The sequence below is a fragment of the Camellia sinensis genome, chromosome 8, assembly GCF_055761805.1.
Source record: "Camellia sinensis isolate YWXY chromosome 8, ASM5576180v1, whole genome shotgun sequence".
Classification (NCBI taxonomy): domain Eukaryota; kingdom Viridiplantae; phylum Streptophyta; class Magnoliopsida; order Ericales; family Theaceae; genus Camellia; species Camellia sinensis.
The window spans coordinates 115,519,964-115,539,586 of NC_138968.1; the positions used below are offsets into that span (position 1 = coordinate 115,519,964).

The window sequence follows — 19,623 nt, forward strand, 5'->3', positions numbered from 1 at the left end:
TTTGTGTTAAATAATTATTTTGTATAAATAATGCAATTGAGAGGGGAAATATGAAATTGGGAGGATGAGTAAATGAATGGTATAGTTGGATTTGATAAATCACTCACCTATGGAAAATTTGGAAAATTATATGTTCGATAGATTCGCTTATCTATTTAGAAATATCTGTTTTAGGCTATCGATGGAGGATAGCTATGTGTGGGAGTCGAATAAATAGCAGAATCAAAAGCATATGCTCTAGAAGATAAACATTACTCGGCTCTAACCTGCACGATCGGGAGCCCGAATACAATAAATAGGCCGAGTAACTATTGAACTATGGGGCCGAATAAATAAGCGGATAGTGAGCGAAAAGTGGACCAGGCCCCGAGGCCCGAGAAACGAGTATAAATAAAGGAACAACAGTCGAAGAAAGGTATGTGAGAACTACTATGCTTAACTTAAAATACAAGTAATCCACGGAGAGTAGAGATTAACTTGTCCGTCGGAGTGCTAATTTCGACACCCCCGACTAGAGTGTTCATTTCTTTTCAAGTGTCTATTTGAGGATCATGAGCATCTCCCTGGATCAGAAGAGTATTTTCCAACCACTTCTCCACAATTGGCGCCGTCTGTGGGAATACTCAAATACATCCACGGCGGGTGTAACGGAAGACCCTCCGATAGTCACTGATGAAACCACTCACAGAGACGACCTCACTCCAGCAAACATGCTTGGACCGGAGACTATCCCCGCAAGATGTGCTTTGAACTTCACCTTACCCTCGACTTCAGAGCATGAGGCAATGCAAGCGATCATGGAACAAGCGAACCAAAACGAACAGAGGTTGGAGAACATGATCGCTGAGAACGAACGTCTCCGTCAAGACTTGGCCTTAGAGGTGGCAAAGTCCAAACAAACTGTACGCCAAGATCCGGAACAACCTCTGAGGGCAGGTGGTCGACGACCTCAAGCCCGACAACAAGACACTGATAGCGACTCCGACTCATTATCCCCGGAGCCCAAGAAGAAGGGACGACCCGAGACTTCCAGTTCCTCTGAAGAAAGTCCACGTATAAGGCATAAGCACAGAAGAAATAGTTCAGATGAGGAAGACCAGCATAATCCCTTTGTGCGACGGATCGCAAGGCCGGTTCTGCCCAAAAATTTCAAAGCTCCGTCGTTCACTCTCTATGATGGAAAATCAGACTCCACCGATCACATCCGTCACTACAAGCAAGCCATGACATTGCATGCAGACGACGAGGCCCTCATGTGCCGAATATTTCCCAGCAGTTTGGGGCCATTGGCTGTCAGGTGGTATTATAAACTAGAGCCTGCTTCGATCAAAAGCTTCCATCAATTATAGAAATCCTTCAGGGCCAGATTCATCACCAACGAGGTCCAGTCAAAACAAGCCGACTCTCTCTAGGCAATGCAGATCCATCCAGGAGAAACACTAAGAGCGTATTCGGCGCGCTATTGGGAGTGCTTTAATCTTGTCGACGACGCCTGCAATGACTCCATGGCCATCACCGCCTTCAAAATGGGTTTGCATCTTGACAGTGGTCTCCGCAGTTCCTTGACAAGAAGACCCCACAAAACAGTCTGGTTGTTGATGAAGAAAGTAGAGGAATACTGCAGAGTGGAGGATGACGTCTTGCGAGTTAAAGCTGGAAACGTCGCCAACAAGCCAGCCCCTTCTGAAATTGCTCAGCTAATAAATTTTGTACCACCTCAGAGCCCCGAGCCACGACATCGGGCTAAACGAGACAAGAGACGGGATTCCCGCCGATCAAGCGACCAATGCTCCCACCGAGCAAATGAACAACTGCAAGTTGATAGCAGGCGCACAAGGCGCGCCGACAATAAATATACGGAGTTGACAGAGTCAATCAGCGCGGTTATGTCCAAAGTCCAACACCTTCCGTTCTTCAAATGGCTGTCCAAAATGGTGCGACCTCCTGACACGAGAAGGCAGGATAGACGGTGTGAGTATCATAAGGACCATGGCCATGGTACTGAGAGTTGTTATGCATTGAAAGATCACTTGGAGGAATTGGTACAAGATGGTCGGCTACAACAGTACGTCTGAAAAGGCAACTCAACCAAAGCACTGGCCTTAAGACAAGATTCCCCTCCACTAGGCGTGGTCCACATGATATACAGCCTGCCAATGTCATCCGCGGTACATACGATTCAGTAAAATCTCGACCCTCAAAGTCAGCTCACTCCTGCTAAACGGCCCCATGAAGCTGCGACCATTGCTTTTGATGATTCAGATTTGGTCAGAGTGACACTTTCCTACATCGATCCCTTGGTAATTGAGTTACGCGTAAACCGATTCACAGTTGAGCGCGTACTCATTGATCCAGGGAGCACATCGGAGGTTATGTACTACAAGACATTCACCAAGCTCGGCTTCTCAGAATTGGATCTCTCTCCGGCCCCTTATCCACTATTCGGCTTCAACGCCAATCCAAAGTACCCGTTAGGAAAAATCACACTACCCGTTCGAGCAGGCTCCCGAACAATGGATATGGAATTCTTGGTCGTCAAGCTGCCATCGCCGTACAATCTCATCATGGGGCGATCTTGGTTGCATGTTATACAGGCCGTGCCAACCACCTATCATCAGCTGCTACGCTTCCCGACAGAACGCAGCATTGAGCAAATCCGTGGCTCTCAAAAATCGGCACAAGCATGTTATCTCATTGCTCAAAAGACACCAAAGGACTTGCAAGTGAACTCTATTGAGGTAACAGATCGGGAAAGCCTCGACGATGTTAGGCGGCTCCCAAATGAAAAGGCCACGGAAGACCTTGATCGAGTTGAAATCAACGGCAACCCAGACAGGTTCCTTATGGTCGGCGCCTCCCTCAATCAAGCTGACAGACAACAGCTAATTTCCTTCCTGCTTGGCAACCTTAATGTATTTGCGTGAACTCCATATGAGATACCGGGTGTGGATCCATCTGTTTCGCAACACCATTTAAATGTTGACCCTACATGCAAGCCGATCATCCAGAAAAGCCGGCAATCAGCCGCAGAGCACACTGCTGCAGTTGTTGAAGAGGTTGACCGGTTGCTTGACGTCGAGGCAATCAGGGAAGTGACTTACCCTACATAGCTCTCTAATACTGTGGTTGTGAAGAAGAAAAATGAGACCTGGCGAGTCTGCATTGATTTCACGGACCTAAACAAAGCCTGCCCCAAAAATTATTTTTCTCTCCCCAGGATAGACCAACTGGTAGATGCTACAGCATGTCATCAGTGTATGAGCTTTCTCGATGCCTACAGAGGCTACTATCAAATTTCCATGCATCCGGAGGACCAAGACAAAACTGCGTTCCTCACCCCAAGAGGAACCTATTGCTATAAGGTTATGCCTTTTGGGCTGAAGAATATAGGGGCAACTTACCAGAGACTAGTCATCACCATGTTCAAGGAGCAACTCATCCACACTATGGAAGTGTACATTGACGACATGGTGGTCAAATCCAAGGAAGAGCAGAATCATATAGCCGATCTAGAGGAGACATTCAGCATTCTACGCAAATATGGAATGAAGCTGAATGCTTCCAAATGTGTGTTTGGGATCGGCTCTAGCAAATTCTTGGGTTACATTGTCAACCACCGAGGAATCGAAGCCAATCCAAGGGAAATTATAGCAATCCTGGAACTCGGCTCCCCTCGATCGGTCAAGGAGGTTCAGAAGTTAATGGGGATTGCCGCCGCACTTAACAGGTTCATCAGTCGTTCCACGGACCGCTGCTGACAATTCTTTCATACACTACGGCAGGGCAAGGCTTTTGAATGGTCCGTCGAGTGCGAAGCCGCTTTCAACGGCCTCAAAACCTACCTCCGATCAGTTCCACTCTTGACAACACCTTCGGCAAGTGACCCGCTCATTTTGTATTTGGCAGTTTCCGATCGGGCCGTCAGTGCCGTACTGATAAAGGAAGAGCTGGGGGAGCAGTGGCCAGTATATTATGTGAGCAAGGCAATAGTCGACGCCGAAACACACTACCTTCCGCTGGAAAAACTCATCCTCGTCCTAGTCATGGCGGCAAGAAAACTGATGCATTACTTTCAGGGGCATAGCATCGGGGTGCTAACAGATTACCCCCTCCGATCAGTACTACACAGTACGGAAGCATCAGGACGCGTTTCAAAGTGGGCTCTTGAACTCGGCCAGTACGATATTCAGTTTCTTCCTAGAAACTCAATCAAGGGACAAGTGCTTGCCGACTTTGTGGCCGAATTCACTGGTGGTCTTGCCGACTTCAAGTCTAATGAAGTTCGACCTAAGTCGAACTAGAGAATTTATGCTGGGGACGTTTGGCAGTTGTACTGTGATGGATCATCCAATCAACGGGGCAGCGGAGCCGGAGTAGTAATCATGGCTCCCGACGGCGCAATAATTGAGCAGGTCGTCAAACTCGGCTTCGAAGCATCAAATAACGAGGCCGAATACGAAGCCTTTCTGGCCAGTTTGAGAAATGCACACCTTCTAGGTGCTCGGCGTTTGTTGGTATTTTGTGATTCAAAATTGGTGATCAATCAGCTAAAAGGGGAGTACGCAGCCAAAAATGACCGTATGGTGGCTTATATGAAATCGGCTAGCGCCTTGCTGGCCAAATTTGACCATTATGAATTGAATTAGATAACACGTGACCAGAACACACATGCAGACGCCCTAGCTTGCCTAGCCTCCGCCATTAACTCAGAGATTAAACGGACCATCGAAGTAGGTTTCTTCCCGGAGCCAAGCATTGGCCCTTCGGAGGAAATCCAAGTTAATGCCATAGAGTCAGAACCGAGTTGGATGGACCCCATTGCTGCATTCCTGTCTTCCGAATAGGTCCTAACGGACAAGAAAGAAGCGCACAAGCTGCAAAACAAAGTCCTGCGAGACTACTTGGATCCGCAAGGAAAGCTTTATAAAAAATCCCTTTCTGGTCCATACCTGGAATGTGTACACCTGGACAAAGTCGAAGAGCTTCTGACTGAAATACATGAAGGCAGTTATGGTGCCCATTCTGGCGGGCACTCTTTGGCCCGTCGAGCTATGACACAGGTGTCACACCCTAAATCCGGGCATGACCGGCCGTGGCCCACAGGGACTTAGCCCAAGGCACACGTAAGCCTAAACATGAATCCAATCACATTGAACAACTGAACAATAGTCCAATAATAAATAACCAAAACTCAATCCAGACATGTCACAATTATAAATGGCAAAATCAACCGTAATAAAAAACCATCCAAACTTATGGGATATAAACAACCCACATATCAAAAATAATCCTAAATGAACTTCGATAAGAATAAATATAAATATGCACAAACTTGACATAACACTCTAAACTAAAGGAATGCCCTAGAGGTCTATGCAATTGAGTCCCCGCTACGCCATGAGTCCACTCTAAGTCCTTCTAACACCTGGAAATGGTAAACAACTAAGTCAGCTGATAGCTCAGTGAGTAACAACATGTATAGTAAATACAGTTTGGAAAACAGGGTTCAATTCCAAAATAAGATATATATATCACAGAAACTAGATTGGCATACAGTTTGGTAAATACAATCTGTTTCAAAAAGAAGGTTTCACAGTTCAACACTTAAAATACTCATGTCTCGCAAGAACATGATAAACGACATTTTCCACTTAAAATAGATTATAACATGAACACTAATAATTTTCTGGGTACCAAGAAAAACAAATAATCTGCCACACATTTCTCAGGCTATAAGCCCCGTTGGATCCAATACCAAACTAAGAGTCATCCTGAGGGTGGCACCTGGACCTTTTCTCAAAGATGATCCGATTGAAGGTCACCTAGTTGTTTTTAAAGGTTTTTTCCTTACAATCGTTGAGCACTAGAGTCATCAGGGCCCAACCCGGATCTGTTCCCTAGTGGCCAGAGTCACCACACACAGTGGAATAATTTCCCTAGATTAAATACACACATGGTCCCAATAATCAATACATATCAGTTTTGCAAAACATGGTGGTTCATCATTATAAACATGAGACCAAAACAAATAGTTTACAGTATGCCAAGTTCACACATGTTTCAGAAATAATTTAATTCAATTGATAATATAATAATTTATCAAAACAGTTTAGTCTTGAAACAACAATTTAATTTTCCAACAGTTCAGGGTAGGGGAACATTTATAAAAAAAACGTAGCATGAAACTACTCACCTGAAAACGAAATAATATAATCCTCGAATAGAGTGTAAAAGTCCAACTAGTGCCCTGAACCAAGTATAAAAACTACACGTCACAACTAATTTAAAAATACTAAAAAAAAATAGGAACTAAGTAACCTCAAACTAAAGCGCACTAACACGGCTCAACCCAACTCACCGTTACTCTTAAATATTACCTAAGTTCATGTTCTTCAAGGTTTAAAATCACCCAAGACATGGGTTCCGGTCAAAACTTAATTAATTGTGACTTTAAGATAAAATAGAATTTCAAACAAGCCTTCCCAACCTATTCGCTAACTTTGAAAATTACAAAACCCACTCCACGCTATTCAAAAATTTCCAATAATGTCCAGATATGATCTAATATATCCTAAGTTTTAAACCCAATTGGTTTCACTTGATTTGCTTATCAAAATAATTATCTACAATTTATTATATCCAAACAGATTGTTTTCTGCAGCACTTTAAAGAAATTGACGGTTCTCTTAATACACAAGCAATCAATGCAAGGCCAAAAACGTACGAAACTAGACTTGCAACCGGTTCTAATGACACTAATTTGATAATTTTTGGATTTATACCCAAAGAGAACAACACTCCCGAATTTACTGTTTCGGACTGGTTTCCTGGACAGATTTGAATACCTCAATTTATATGGATTTTGACTCCCAAAAATTATGAAAAAATTCAGATATGCAATTCAATATGTAATTGATCTACTGTAAAAATTTCAGATTAAAATTCATTCTTTTGATATGGTTTCTTGATTTTTAAAGTTTGCTGGCAGATTAATATTCTTAGGAGCAACATTATGAATTCGATTAAAATTTCTAGAATACTCTCCCCATCAGCCAATCCATTCCTTTTTCTTCCACCAACTCTCAACACCCACAAGCACCATAACTATGTAAACAATAATCTATAATAGAACAAGAATAAATACCTTAGAGTTGTTCAACCACAAAGTTGCTAAAAACTTGTCTCTCTCTCTCTCTCTCTCTCTCTCTCTCTCTCTCTCTCTCGTGGCTGCTGCTATATGTTGAAGGTGCAGTGCAAAGCAATTATAATTAAGGGTTAGGGTTTTTGTTAGGAAAATTAGGGTTGCTCTATATATATCTAAACAAAACACTAAATAATTATCTAAATAAAAGGTTTTAAATTATTATCTCTTTATATTATTTTATTTTCTAACCCATTAATTAAATAAATATAACTATTATTATAACAAAATATACTTACAAACTTACCTCTATTTTTTTTAAATAATAAATCTTGCCTCTAAATTAAAGACTTTCACCACAAATTTATTTTAGGTTTTAAAATTAATTAAAAGACCCTCCAAATATTTAATTTGCACTTTAAGATTCACCATCAAAATATTTGAGAATGTAATATTATTATTGTTATTATTTAATTATTTACTTAATTTTTATATTTGGGTAACAGGGGTATTACTGGCCGACAATGAGAGCTGATGTCGAATGCTATGTGAAGAAATGTGAATAGTGTCAGAAGTTCTCCCCGTTAACTCATCTGTCTGCTGAAGAGTTAAGCTCCATTACCAGTCCCTGGCCGTTCACCCAGTGGGGACTTGATATCGTAGGACCATTGCTGAGGGGCACAGGGAACAAGCGATACTTGATTGTCGTGACAGATTACTTCACAAAATGGGTCGAAGCGGAGGCATTAACGGTTAAGCGCTTTGTATAGAGAAATATCATAACACGATTCGGCATTCCAAGAGCTCTTATTTCAGACAACGGCACCCAGTTTGATTATGGGGTCTACCGAGAGTTGTGCAGCAAGTATGGTATCCGGCCTTATTTTTCTACGCTGGCTTACCCACAAAACAATGGTCAAGCCGAAGACTCTAAGAAATCCATCTTGGATGGCATCAAGAAGAGGCTGGAGAAAGCTAAAGGCAAATGGGTCGAAGAATTGCCGAGTGTATTGTGGGCTCATCAAACTACGCCAAGGCGATCCACTGGGGAAACGCCGTTTGCATTATGCTTTGGAACCCAGGCGATCATAACCCTGGAGATCAGCCACCCAACCCTAAAATCGTAAGTTTTTGATATGGGCCGAAATGACATGATGCTGGCTTTGGGTTTGATTCTGATCGAAGAACGAAGAGACCGTGCCCTTGCATCCATGGCGCGGTACCAGCAGCAGCTTGCCAAGTCATATAATCAACGTGTTTAGCTGCGCCGCTACACACCAAGAGAGTTCGTCCTGAAAAAGGTACTTCAAGCTGCCAGGAAACCGGCGGACGGAAAATTGGGTCCAAACTAGGACGACCCCTATCAGATTGATTCAATCGCAGAAGTAAGGGCATATCGGCTCAAGGACATGTCTGGAAGGAGTCTGCCACGGCCTTAGAATTCAACGCACTTGCGCAAATTCTATCATTAAACCTGACCTGTGGGGAATGATATTAGTTCTGAATGGCTCACCATATACACATTCCACTTTTGTAATGCAAAGATTCCTGTTTACTCATTGTGCAATCCAGTTCAAAAGATTTCTGATAAAAGCCTCCGGATTCGGAACACCCTTTGTGGATATCACGATTGGCCGAATAAAGTCTTTGGATTCGGAGCCCCATCGGCGCATGACGTCTTTGGGCCGAAAAAGCCTCCGGATTCGGAGCGCCCTTCGTGGATATCACGATTGGCCGAATAAAGTCTCCGGATTCGGAGCCCCATCGGCGCATGACGTCTTTGGGCTGAAAAAGCCTCCGAATTCAAAGCGCCCTTCGTGGATATCACAATTGGCCGAATAAAGTCTTCGGATTCGGAGCCCCATCGGCGCATGACGTCTTTGGGCTAAAAAAGCCCCCAGATTCGGAACTCCCTTCATGGATATCACGATTGGCCGAATAAAGTCTCCGGATTGGGAGCCCCATCGGCGCATGACATCTTTGGGCCGAAAAAGCCTTCGGATTCGGAGCGCCCTTCGTGGATAGCACAATTGGCCGAATAAAGTGTTCGGATTCAAAGCCCCATCGGCGCATGACGTCTTTGGGCCGAAAAAGCCTCCGAATTCGAAGCACCCTTCGTGGATATCACGATTGGCCAAATAAAGTCTCCAGATTTGGAACGCCCTTCGTGGATATCACGATTGGCCGAATAAAGCCTCCGGATTCGGAGCGCCCTTCATGGATATCACGATTGGCCGAATAAAGTCTCCGGATTCGGAGCCCCGTCGGCGCATCACGTCTTTGGGCCGAAAAAGTCTCCAGATTCGGAGCGCCCTTCGTGGATATAACGATTGGCCGAACAATGTCTCCGAATTCGAAGCCCCATCGGTGCATGACGTCTTTGGGCCGAAAAAGCCTCCGAATTCGGAGCGCCCTTCGTGGATATCACGATTGGCCAAATAAAGTCTCTAGATTTGGAACGCCCTTCGTGGATATCACGATTGGCCGAATAAAGCCTTCGAATTCAGAGCGCCCTTCGTGGATATCACGATTGGCCGAATAAAGTCTCCGGATTCGGAGCCCCATCGGCGCATGACGTCTTTGGGCTGAAAAAGTCTCCCGATTCGGAGCGCCCTTCGTGGATATCACGATTGGCCAAATAAAGTCTCCGGATTCGGAGCCCCATCGACGCATGACGCCTTTGGGCCGAAAAAGCCTCCGAATTTAGAGCGCCCTTCGTGGATATCATGATTGGCCAAAGAGTCTCCGGATTCGGAGCGCCCTTCGTGGATCCCACGATTGGAAATGTCTCTCCAAATTAGGAGCCAGGGCCGTGCGTAACACGTGTATGCCGAATAGATATTTTATGAAGAATGCTCTGTTATGTCGAGCCGGCAAAAATCGTTTACACATTAAAGCATTTAAAATACATTTATTCAAATATTTATACAATGAGACATGCAAACACGTGTGTGCCAAATATAAAATGAACCACAAGCATTGAAAATAAAACATTTTATTTGATCAGCCAATGATAACATAATTTTGAACGCAATCTGCGTTTGAGTATTACAATGAATATTTTTATCTGGCGGCTCCCTCATCTTCAGTCTTCTCAATTTCAAAAGCGAAAAAGGGGAAATCATTCTGTCGGTACAACGGCAACGCAGAATTTACACCTGCTGCCTGGAGAGCCTCAGCTTCGTGATGTGCCTTGATCCAGCCGTGCCTAAACCCATAATTTTCACATCGGCAAACTTCTTCGACGAGTTTCTCCTTGGTCTTCTGAATTCCAACCTTTCGGCCGTCATGAAAACCTTTTTCATAGGCCGCGGCCCTCGCAGTCTCAATCGCGAACATGCTAGCCGTGTTCCAATCGGCAATAGCAACACTAATCAGCCTTTGAGTCACCCTCTCTTCCACAACCGGGTTAGGATGGCTGGCTGATTGAGACTCGGCACACTTGATTTTCCTTAGCTCATGCTCGACCTTCTCCGCGCGAGCTTCTAACTTCCAAATGCGTTTATCTCTCTGCTCTATATCGCGCCGAGCGGCGCGGAGACGCATGCCGATTTCATAAATGGTGTATAGCCCCTTCACCGCCCCGTGAACGCCTTCACGAAACACTTCAAAGTCCTGCCGACCCACCATCGACTGCTGGACTTCAGGTGAAAAAATCTGTCGAGCGAACTCGACTGCCACATTTGGATCTCGAACGATCGAATCCGCCTCTGCCATTGGTTTATTCCCCACGAAGACCGCAAAACTCAATGGGCGTGGAGTCACGTCAGATTCCCTTCCAGAACGGGGTTGAGGAGATTTGCCCTGTAGCTGCTTGTCCCTCCTGGGCGACCTACTTCGACGACAAGGAGATTGGTGTCTCTCCTGCTCCCTCGAAGTCCTACTTCCCGTGCGCGAAGGTTCACCACTTCTACTCATATCTCCTCCCAGCTCAGCTAGCGTCCTCGCTTCCTCTCTGTTGTTGAAGAAAAGTCTATTCGACATTCGCACTTGTTTAACCTTCTTCAAAGAGCTGGACTGAGTTACTGACTGAGCATATAAATAGGCCCTTCATTCACAAAGTACATGCCCATTTATTCCCTACGAGGGCAGCACCTCCGAGGCAATCTCATTAATATCGAAACCTCAACAACCCGGCGCCGATTGAGTCACATGCCCCAATCGCCCCATCAACCTATTTTATTCGGCGTTCTATGTTTATGAACCAGCTCGGGCTAGGGCAGATTCATCAATCTAGTCGGCTTGAGTGCCCCAGCCGTTCCACGAATTGATTCATCAGTACAATATTCATAAGTTTGTTTTATTCGGCGTTCTATGTTCATGAACCAGCTGGGGCAAGGGCAGATTCATCAATCTAGTCGGCTTGAGTGCCCCAGCCGTTCCACAAATCGATTCTGTACAATATTCATAAGTTCATTTTATTCGGCGTTCTATGTTCATGAACCAGCTGGGGCTAGGGCGGATTCATCAATCTAGTCGGCTTGAGTGCCCCAACCGTTCCACGAATCGATTCATCAGTACAATATTCATAAGTTCGTTTTATTTTGCGTTCTATGTTCATGAACTAGCTGGGGCAAGGGCAGATTCATCAATCTAGTCAGCTTGAGTGCCACAGCCGTTCCACGAATCGATTCAGTACAATATTCACAAGTTCATTTTATTCGGCGTTCTATGCTCATTTCGTTCTAGTTCACGAACCTTCGTTATTCGGCATTCCTGTTCATGAACCAGCTAAAGGCAGATTCGTCAAGCTGCCTTATGAGCTGACCTGTCGGCACCTCATGAATTCATTTTATTTATGATTAAATCAAATTCATTTATTTAATCAGCTATTAAGTTTGCCGCCTCACGTAGTCGTGACATTTTGTTCTAATTGCTAATTCTTTTAATTATGTACTCATATAACAAATAGTACAAGCAATAACTTGAGAGCATAGAACATTTTCATTCATAAATTGGGCGCTAACAGCGGATATTTTACACATGAAAATCCAAAAAATCAACTAACAAAGAATACACATTGAAATAGCAAATCCCTAATAAAACTAAAATGCCTCCCAAATCAAGCCTCAGGATCAAACTCAAGCGGCTCAATGTCCACTTGCTCGTATGGAATTGGCATAGCCAATGTAACTCGAACGGCAGCAAGGGCTTTGAGCCACCCGTGTTTGAATCCCTGATTCTCGAATTTGGGGACTTCTTCTACGTAGTTTTCAAGGGCGTCGCCCTTTCCAGCCTCGAACGCCGCAGAAGCCTCAGAGTCGGCTTTTTCCTTAGCCTTCTTCAACTCTTCTAACTTGGCCTCCACCTTAGCAAGCGCCTCCTTCACTAACTTGAGCGATTCGTCGCTCGTGCTTTCCCTCTGCTCGACGACCAATCTCTGCTCTTCAGCATTTTTCGCTCTTTCCATCTCAGCCTCCGCCCTTGCACTCTCCATCGTCACCCTCGCCGCTTCGAAGTTGGCCCTACTCCTTTCGCCCTCCACCTCCGATCTTAAACGGCCGATTTCTTCGACAGGGTCGTGCTGGCGCCACCCTATCTCGACTATCCTTCTGACTGTCTGTAAAATAGAAAATTAAAACCAAAACAAATATACGTAAAAACACAAAAGACAAGATCAAGCTATGTACCAGAAGAGCTGTCTGAGTGGCCAATGCAATTGCTAACACATCCAGCTTCGAGCAGAAAGCCGCCTTGTCGGCCGACAACGAGACCGACGAAGCCAGGCTCAACGCCACAGCTGGGTCTTTCACAGCCGATGCATCCAAGCAGATCGGCACGTTTTTTTATCTTCGACTGAACCATAAAAGGAACAACCACGTCCAACTCCTCTAAGCGTGACTATTTTTTGACTTGGTTTTCTTCGGTGACGGCCTCGAAATCGGTGGGTCGCTTCTCCCTCCCCTTATCGGCCTCTGGAGTCAAACGCCCAACTGACCGTTCCGTCTCGACAAAAACAATTTGAGCCGTTTCAACCATGACAACCGGCTCGGATGATTCAAGGAGGGCAGGTTTGGAACTAATGGCCTCGGCTTTCTGATGGGCGGCCAAACGCTCAGCGTTCTTTTGTCGTGCCAGTTGAGAAAGAGATTCCTTCGCCATACTCTCAGAATAGGAGCCGGGAAGATCTGCCAAACTAGTAAAAATATCTCTGAAGGAAAACTCCACCCGACCCGAAGTGGACGGCGAGTTAGGCTGGTTAAGACTGGCTGCCTCAAACGCTGAGTTTAGAGCCTCGTCGACCTCTTCAGCCTCCGCAGCTAACTCTCTCGTTGGTTCGGCAATTACCTCGACCACCGGCTCTACGTCTTGCTCCAAATCAGAAGCTTCGAAACCAATTTGCCTAAGGGTCTTGAAGCTAGGGAAGATAAGAGCCGTAAGGTGTTGTTCGCCGGATGGGATCGGAATGTCGTCCGCGGCCGAGAACATAGTATAAGTAGGCTCGTACCGCAGGAATATATAGGCGGCTCTCCCTTGCTTCTGTACGTTTGGACCGCCAAAATACTTGAGTGCAGTCTTAATTTCCGCAAGGACTGCGTTGTCAGCCGAGGTCAGAATCTTCTTCAACTTATTGCCTGCATCAACAAAGGATTAGACTTGGAGAAAAAGCCGAATAAAAGAAAGATCAATAAACACAAGGAGTTACACGGCAACCTAGTTCACCCCTCCGTCTGGGAATAGGGTCTAGGCGATCTTCGCCTTTGCTGAATTCCCAGTTGCCTTGGACATTGACCATTACATTGTCAACTCGTTTGCCAGAGTTGGCAAGCATGCTTACCAAGTGATGGTCAGTGTCCTTGGCCCTGAGAAAGTAGCACCTGAGCCGACCAGAGGATTTGGCTAAAGCGTAGCAGTGTCGAATCGTCGGAATGCCAAGGTTGATCCTAAGGCGACGGTTCAATTCTACGATGCCCATTATGATTCGAAAAAAATTCACATTGGGTTGGGAAGGAATCAGACCCCAATAGCGGAGGATGACCCTAAGAAATGGGTGAAGGGGAAAGCGAACTCCGTCCTCTGCAATGGACAAGAGAGGAAAGACAATTGTATTTTGGTCATCCCTCTCCATATCAAGAGTATTGTCCGTCACTAGAGATAAATGGACATCATCAGGGATAGAAAAATTTCGTCGAAACCCAGAAATACGACCCTCGGAAATGAGGTCTTTCAAATGCTTAGCCATTCTAGTAAGGACTCAAGGGTATTCTAAATCAAAAATGAACACGGAAAATAGGATTACAAAGAGAAAAGAAGAAAACTTACAAAAGGCAAAGGAGACAAGGAGAGACAGGAAGAAGTTGCAGAAGACGCGAGACAGAGAAGAGATACCAGCTGGCAATCCAGGAGGCTCAAATATTCAAAAAAGCATGCATTCAAAGAGACTGGAGTTTCAAATCATAATAAATGCAAAAGATGCACGAAGGAGGCGGGAACGTATAATGATGACCGAAAGGCGTGTGCGTTCTGACATTCACATTGGGATAGGTGAAGCCGCCTAACTTATGTTTCTCTTGACTTTTCAAATTCGAAACCAAACACACCAATTAACTGCCGTCGATGGGGAGTTTGGGGGGCAATTGTGGGAGCCGAATAAATAACAAAATCAGAAGCGTACGCTCTAGAAGATAGACATTACTCGACTCTAACCTGCACGATCGGGAGGCCGAATACAATAAATAGGCCGAGTAACTATTGAACTATGGGGCCGAATAAATAAGCGGATAGTGAGCGAAAAGTGGACCAGGCCCCGAGGCCCAGGAAACGAGTATAAATAAAGGAACAACAGTCGAAGAAAGGTATGTGAGAACTAGTATGCTTAACTTAAAATACAAAGAGACTGACTTGTCCGTCGGAGTGCTAATTCCGGCACCCCTGACCGGAGTGTTCATTTCTTTTTAGGTGTCTATTTGAGGATCACGAGCGTCTCCCAGGATCAGAAGAGTATTTCCAAACCACTTCTCCACACTATGATTGTTGTAGAAACTGCATGATGAGTAGGTGAATTGAAACTAATCATTTGAAATATATCATTGAATATGACGGTTTGACTAAACAATTGAATATGTGATTTGGTTAGTCATTGTATATGATACTCTTTTAAATACATTGTATATGTATCGTTGTTTGGAAGGAGACAGGGGATGTACTCCATTGTTTGGGAGGAGATAGGGGATGGACTCCAATGAAAATTAAGTTGGTCGGAGTGTCCAGGGTGAAAGTCCCGAAATCTTATATATATAGGGGTCTCGGTTCCCTCGGATGTGATTTCGTAAAATGGCAAGAAAATGGAAGTGTTTGAATAATGGTTGTTATTGAAGTGTTAATAAATGAGTTGTAGTCTCGTTTTGAATTGTATAGATTACAATGAACTATATCTATGAATTGATTTGGATAAATGAATTGAAATGGACTGAAGTATAGATGTCGATATTGATTGGTCATGGAAAGTGTGTAAGTTGGTTTGCAAGTATTAAACATTTATCAGATGTAGATATCTTAGTTAATTCTCATATATTGTTTTAGCATATCTCTACTGTGCTTTGGCTCACCCTACTTGGGAAACCATTTTCAGGTATAGGTGGCATGCCACCTCCAATGGCATAGTTTGAGAGGACGGGGCTGAAGGCTTTGTTTTTGTTACCTATATGTTTATATGTTTTCTTCTTAAGCTAAGGGCTTTAATTGTAAAGAGCTTATGACTCTCACTTTTGTTGTAACCAAGTTATCTCTTGGGAAAATGTAAGCCCGTAGGGCATTTATTTTGTCGTTATTAATTAGTGTTACATGTTGTAGTTTCAGAATGAATATTTATGAAAGTGTAATGCATGTAATCTCTTTTGTAATATACACTCTGGTGAATGAAAGTAATACATTTTATATTATGCTTGTAAATCTCTTGGGTTGATTTATACTATATTTTGAGGATGTTACAATAACAATCACAATTCCAATAACAAAATTTCAATCAAACAAACTCAAGAAACTCTAACCTTGTGCAAAGATTGTTGCCAGTAACTAATGAAAGAGCAAGTGTGTGTTAATTTAATAGTAATATAAAACTTAAAATGTGGGCTCATGATAACTTTGTGAGTATCCTGTCATGAAATCTTTTTCCAATTGTTCAATCCAAAATCCAATCAGCCAAATTATGTTTTTCACCTTCCTTAATGCCTAAATTTGTTTTGAAAATGTTTAAATTTAGAAACAAGCAAGCACTCAAAGCAAAAAGATTAAACATGGTGTTAATATCGTAGACACCCCAAGCACGAGCACACCATTCTCTGTGTTTGGTTTGAATTTTTTGGATTAAGTTTTTTGAAAATTGAGTTTTTTGTTTTTCGTGATTTTTTTTTTTTGTTTTTAGTGAATATTTTTGAAATTTTATTTTTTTTACTTTTTTAGATACACCTTACTTAGATGTATCTAAAAGTAAAAAATTTGTGAAAAAATATTTTAAAAAATTAATAAATACATAAAAATATGAAAAATATACTGAATTCTTGTATTGTTTTTGCATTTTTGGTATTTAGTGAATTTTTAAGACTTTTTTCACAAAAATTATACTTTTTATAAGTATTTATGTTAAGTGTGTCTAAATATTAAAAAAAATTACTTAAAATATTAAAAAAATTTAGTAAAAATAAAAAAAAAATACGAAAAATAATAAAATAAAATTTTCTGAAAAATATTTTTAGAAAACCAAAAATGACGCGTCGCATACATTCACTTATTGACTTTTGTTCCACAGTCAAATCAACCAAATTCTGACGCGTTGCCATTCATCCTTTTCCACCTAGCTGATTATTTATTTCTACTAGTAATTGCTTCTTTTTTTATTTATTATTTTGAACAAAAAGAAAAAAAATCATTTTTTGTTTAATTCAATCACATGTTCCTCGCTAGCTATAAATTCTCTGAAGCTCCGATCTCGGCACCAGCTTGACATACATACACACATATATTCATATATTATCTACTACTATATATGCTCAAAAATAAATAATTGCATATTTATAGATTTTGAGATAGAAGGAGAGAGTAAGGGAGCGCACGCGAGAGAGAGAGAGGCGTCGGAAAATAGAGATATTTTCGGCGAATAGCTCGTCGGAAATAGAGAAACATTGGGCGATTTTCCAGTGAAGATGAAACAGATAGGTGGGAACAGCGCAAAGCTCGGTGGTAATGGCAAAGAGGAGAGAGCTGGCCGAGTTGACTCAGGCAAAAACATGAAACAGCGATTCGAGAGGCGATTGGTGAAGTACGAGAGCTTGCCTGAGTACTTGAAGGACAACAAGTTCATATTAGACTATTACCTGTGTAAATGGTCGTTGAAGGAGACGTTGTTCAGCGTCTTCGCTTGGCACAATGAAACCCTAAACATCTCGACGTGAGTCATTTGTTGTTGTTCGAATCGAATCAACTTAATCTCATGAATGAATCGTAAATCGAAATTAAAATCAGTTTCTTTTTGAGTTTGAGTTTGAGTTTGAATTTGAATTTGAATTTGAATTTGAATTTGAATTTGAATTTGAATTTTCACAGGCACTTGTAGGGGTTTATTATATTTGTTGCATTGACCGTGTTGAGCTCGTTGGAGAAGACTAATATCGAAAGCTTGATCGTGAGTTTCTTCAAGTATCAAAATTTTTTAATGTTCTTTTTCGTCCATTGAAAAATCATTTCTTAAGCTTGTGTTAGGACATACACCAGACCTACACTTCAAACGCTGTGGATGATGATGATAATGGTGATGACAACGAAGACAGACGCCGAGAGCCACTTCTGAAGTGGTTGGTAGAGGAGATCAATCCGAACCGCCGAGAGATGAGAATCTGAAAATGAGAGATCAAGAAGTTATTGAGATTATTGATATAATTTATTCATTTCTCTCACGTTTTCAATTTGGTGTTAATATGGTTTTTCAATAATTATCATTAATATTTTGAAAGGAAATATAAAACGTGCAAAATTAGAAGAACTAAACTAGGATTCCTAAGAAGTTATTGAGATTATTGATATAATTTATTCATTTCTCTCACGTTTTCAATTTGGTGTTAATATGGTTTTTCAATAATTGTCATTAATATTTTGAAAGGAAATATAAAACGTGCAAAATTAAAAGAACTAAACTAGAATTTGAAAGAAATTATTGACATTATTGATATAATTTATTCATTTTCCTCACGTTTTCAATTTGGTTTTAATTTGGTTTTTCAACAATTGTCATTAATATTTTGAAAGGAAATATAAAACGTGCGAAATTAGAAGAACTAAACTAGGATTCCTAAGAAGTTATTGAGATTATTGATATAATTTATTCATTTCTTTCACGTTTTCAATTTGGTGTTAATATGGTTTTTCAATAATTGTCATTAATATTTTGGAAGGAAATATAAATCGAGCAAAATTAGGTGAACTATGTCTATGTACTAGACTAGAAGAAGATACCCAACTAGATAAGAGAGTTTTGAATTTCATTTGTATAATGTACTCTACTTATAAGCTCAATATTGAACGTCTATGCATATACTAAAGTCATTCTGAAACATGGTTTGCCTAGCAGGATTCAGATCTAGGACACATCACGTGTGCATAATCAGCAGCGGCGGCTTTAGATATGGATGATGCTTCTAATAAGGCAATTCCTAGATGGCCTTGGTTTGTATTTCTAGCTAGGGCTATGGGCTGTTTAATTTGCAGCTCCCTCTCCCACCTCTTTGCTTGCCATTCCAAACACTAGAATGTGTTTTTCTGACACCTAGACTATGCTGGCATCTCCTTAATGATAGTTTGCTCCTTCTTTGCTCTCATGTACTATGCTTTCTCCTGCAATCCATATTCACGATTCCTCTATATGACCTCCATTTCATTACTTGGTATCCTTGGCATCATCACCCTCTTTGTACCTACTATGTCCACTCCCTGCTTCCGATCCTTCAAGACCTCCCTCTTTCTGGTCATGGGCTTCTCAGGGGTGATTCCAGCAGCACATGTCGTGGTTCTCTTTTGGGGCCACCCACAGATGCTTCTGGCCCTCGGATATGAGCTTGTCATGGGTGTTTTATACGCTGTAGGAGCGAGTTTCTATATGAGTAGGATACCAGAGCAATGGAAGCCTGGTGCATTTGATATTGCAGGGCACAACCATCAGATTTTCCATGTTTTTGTTGTGGTAGGAGCGCTTGCTCATAGCGCTACCACCCTTCTAGTAATGGACTGGCTTCGGGGTTTGCCAAACTGTGAGTGATAGGTAGCAGCAGCGGCTATGGATATTTGGCAAATACCTAGCTAGCTGGCTGGTTGGACATGATGACACACTGCTGCTGCTACTGAGAGTATTATCCATTTGTCTGTTGTCTCTATTGATTTGGTTTAATAACCTTGAGAGCGCAAGCACATGTGTCTTGCATTTTTGTAACTGTCAGTATGGAAGGGCAGGCAGGTCATCTTGTATAGTGTGAGATTCCAGAAACATATATTGT

At 42.5% G+C, this 19,623-nt stretch overlaps 1 pseudogene; it reads left to right on the forward strand.

Moving 5' to 3' along the window:
- Nucleotides 1–17,283: 17,283 nt before the first annotated feature.
- On the forward strand, nucleotides 17,284–19,388 carry LOC145797989 (heptahelical transmembrane protein 2 pseudogene; annotated as a pseudogene).
- The last annotated feature ends 235 nt before the right edge of the window (nucleotides 19,389–19,623 follow it).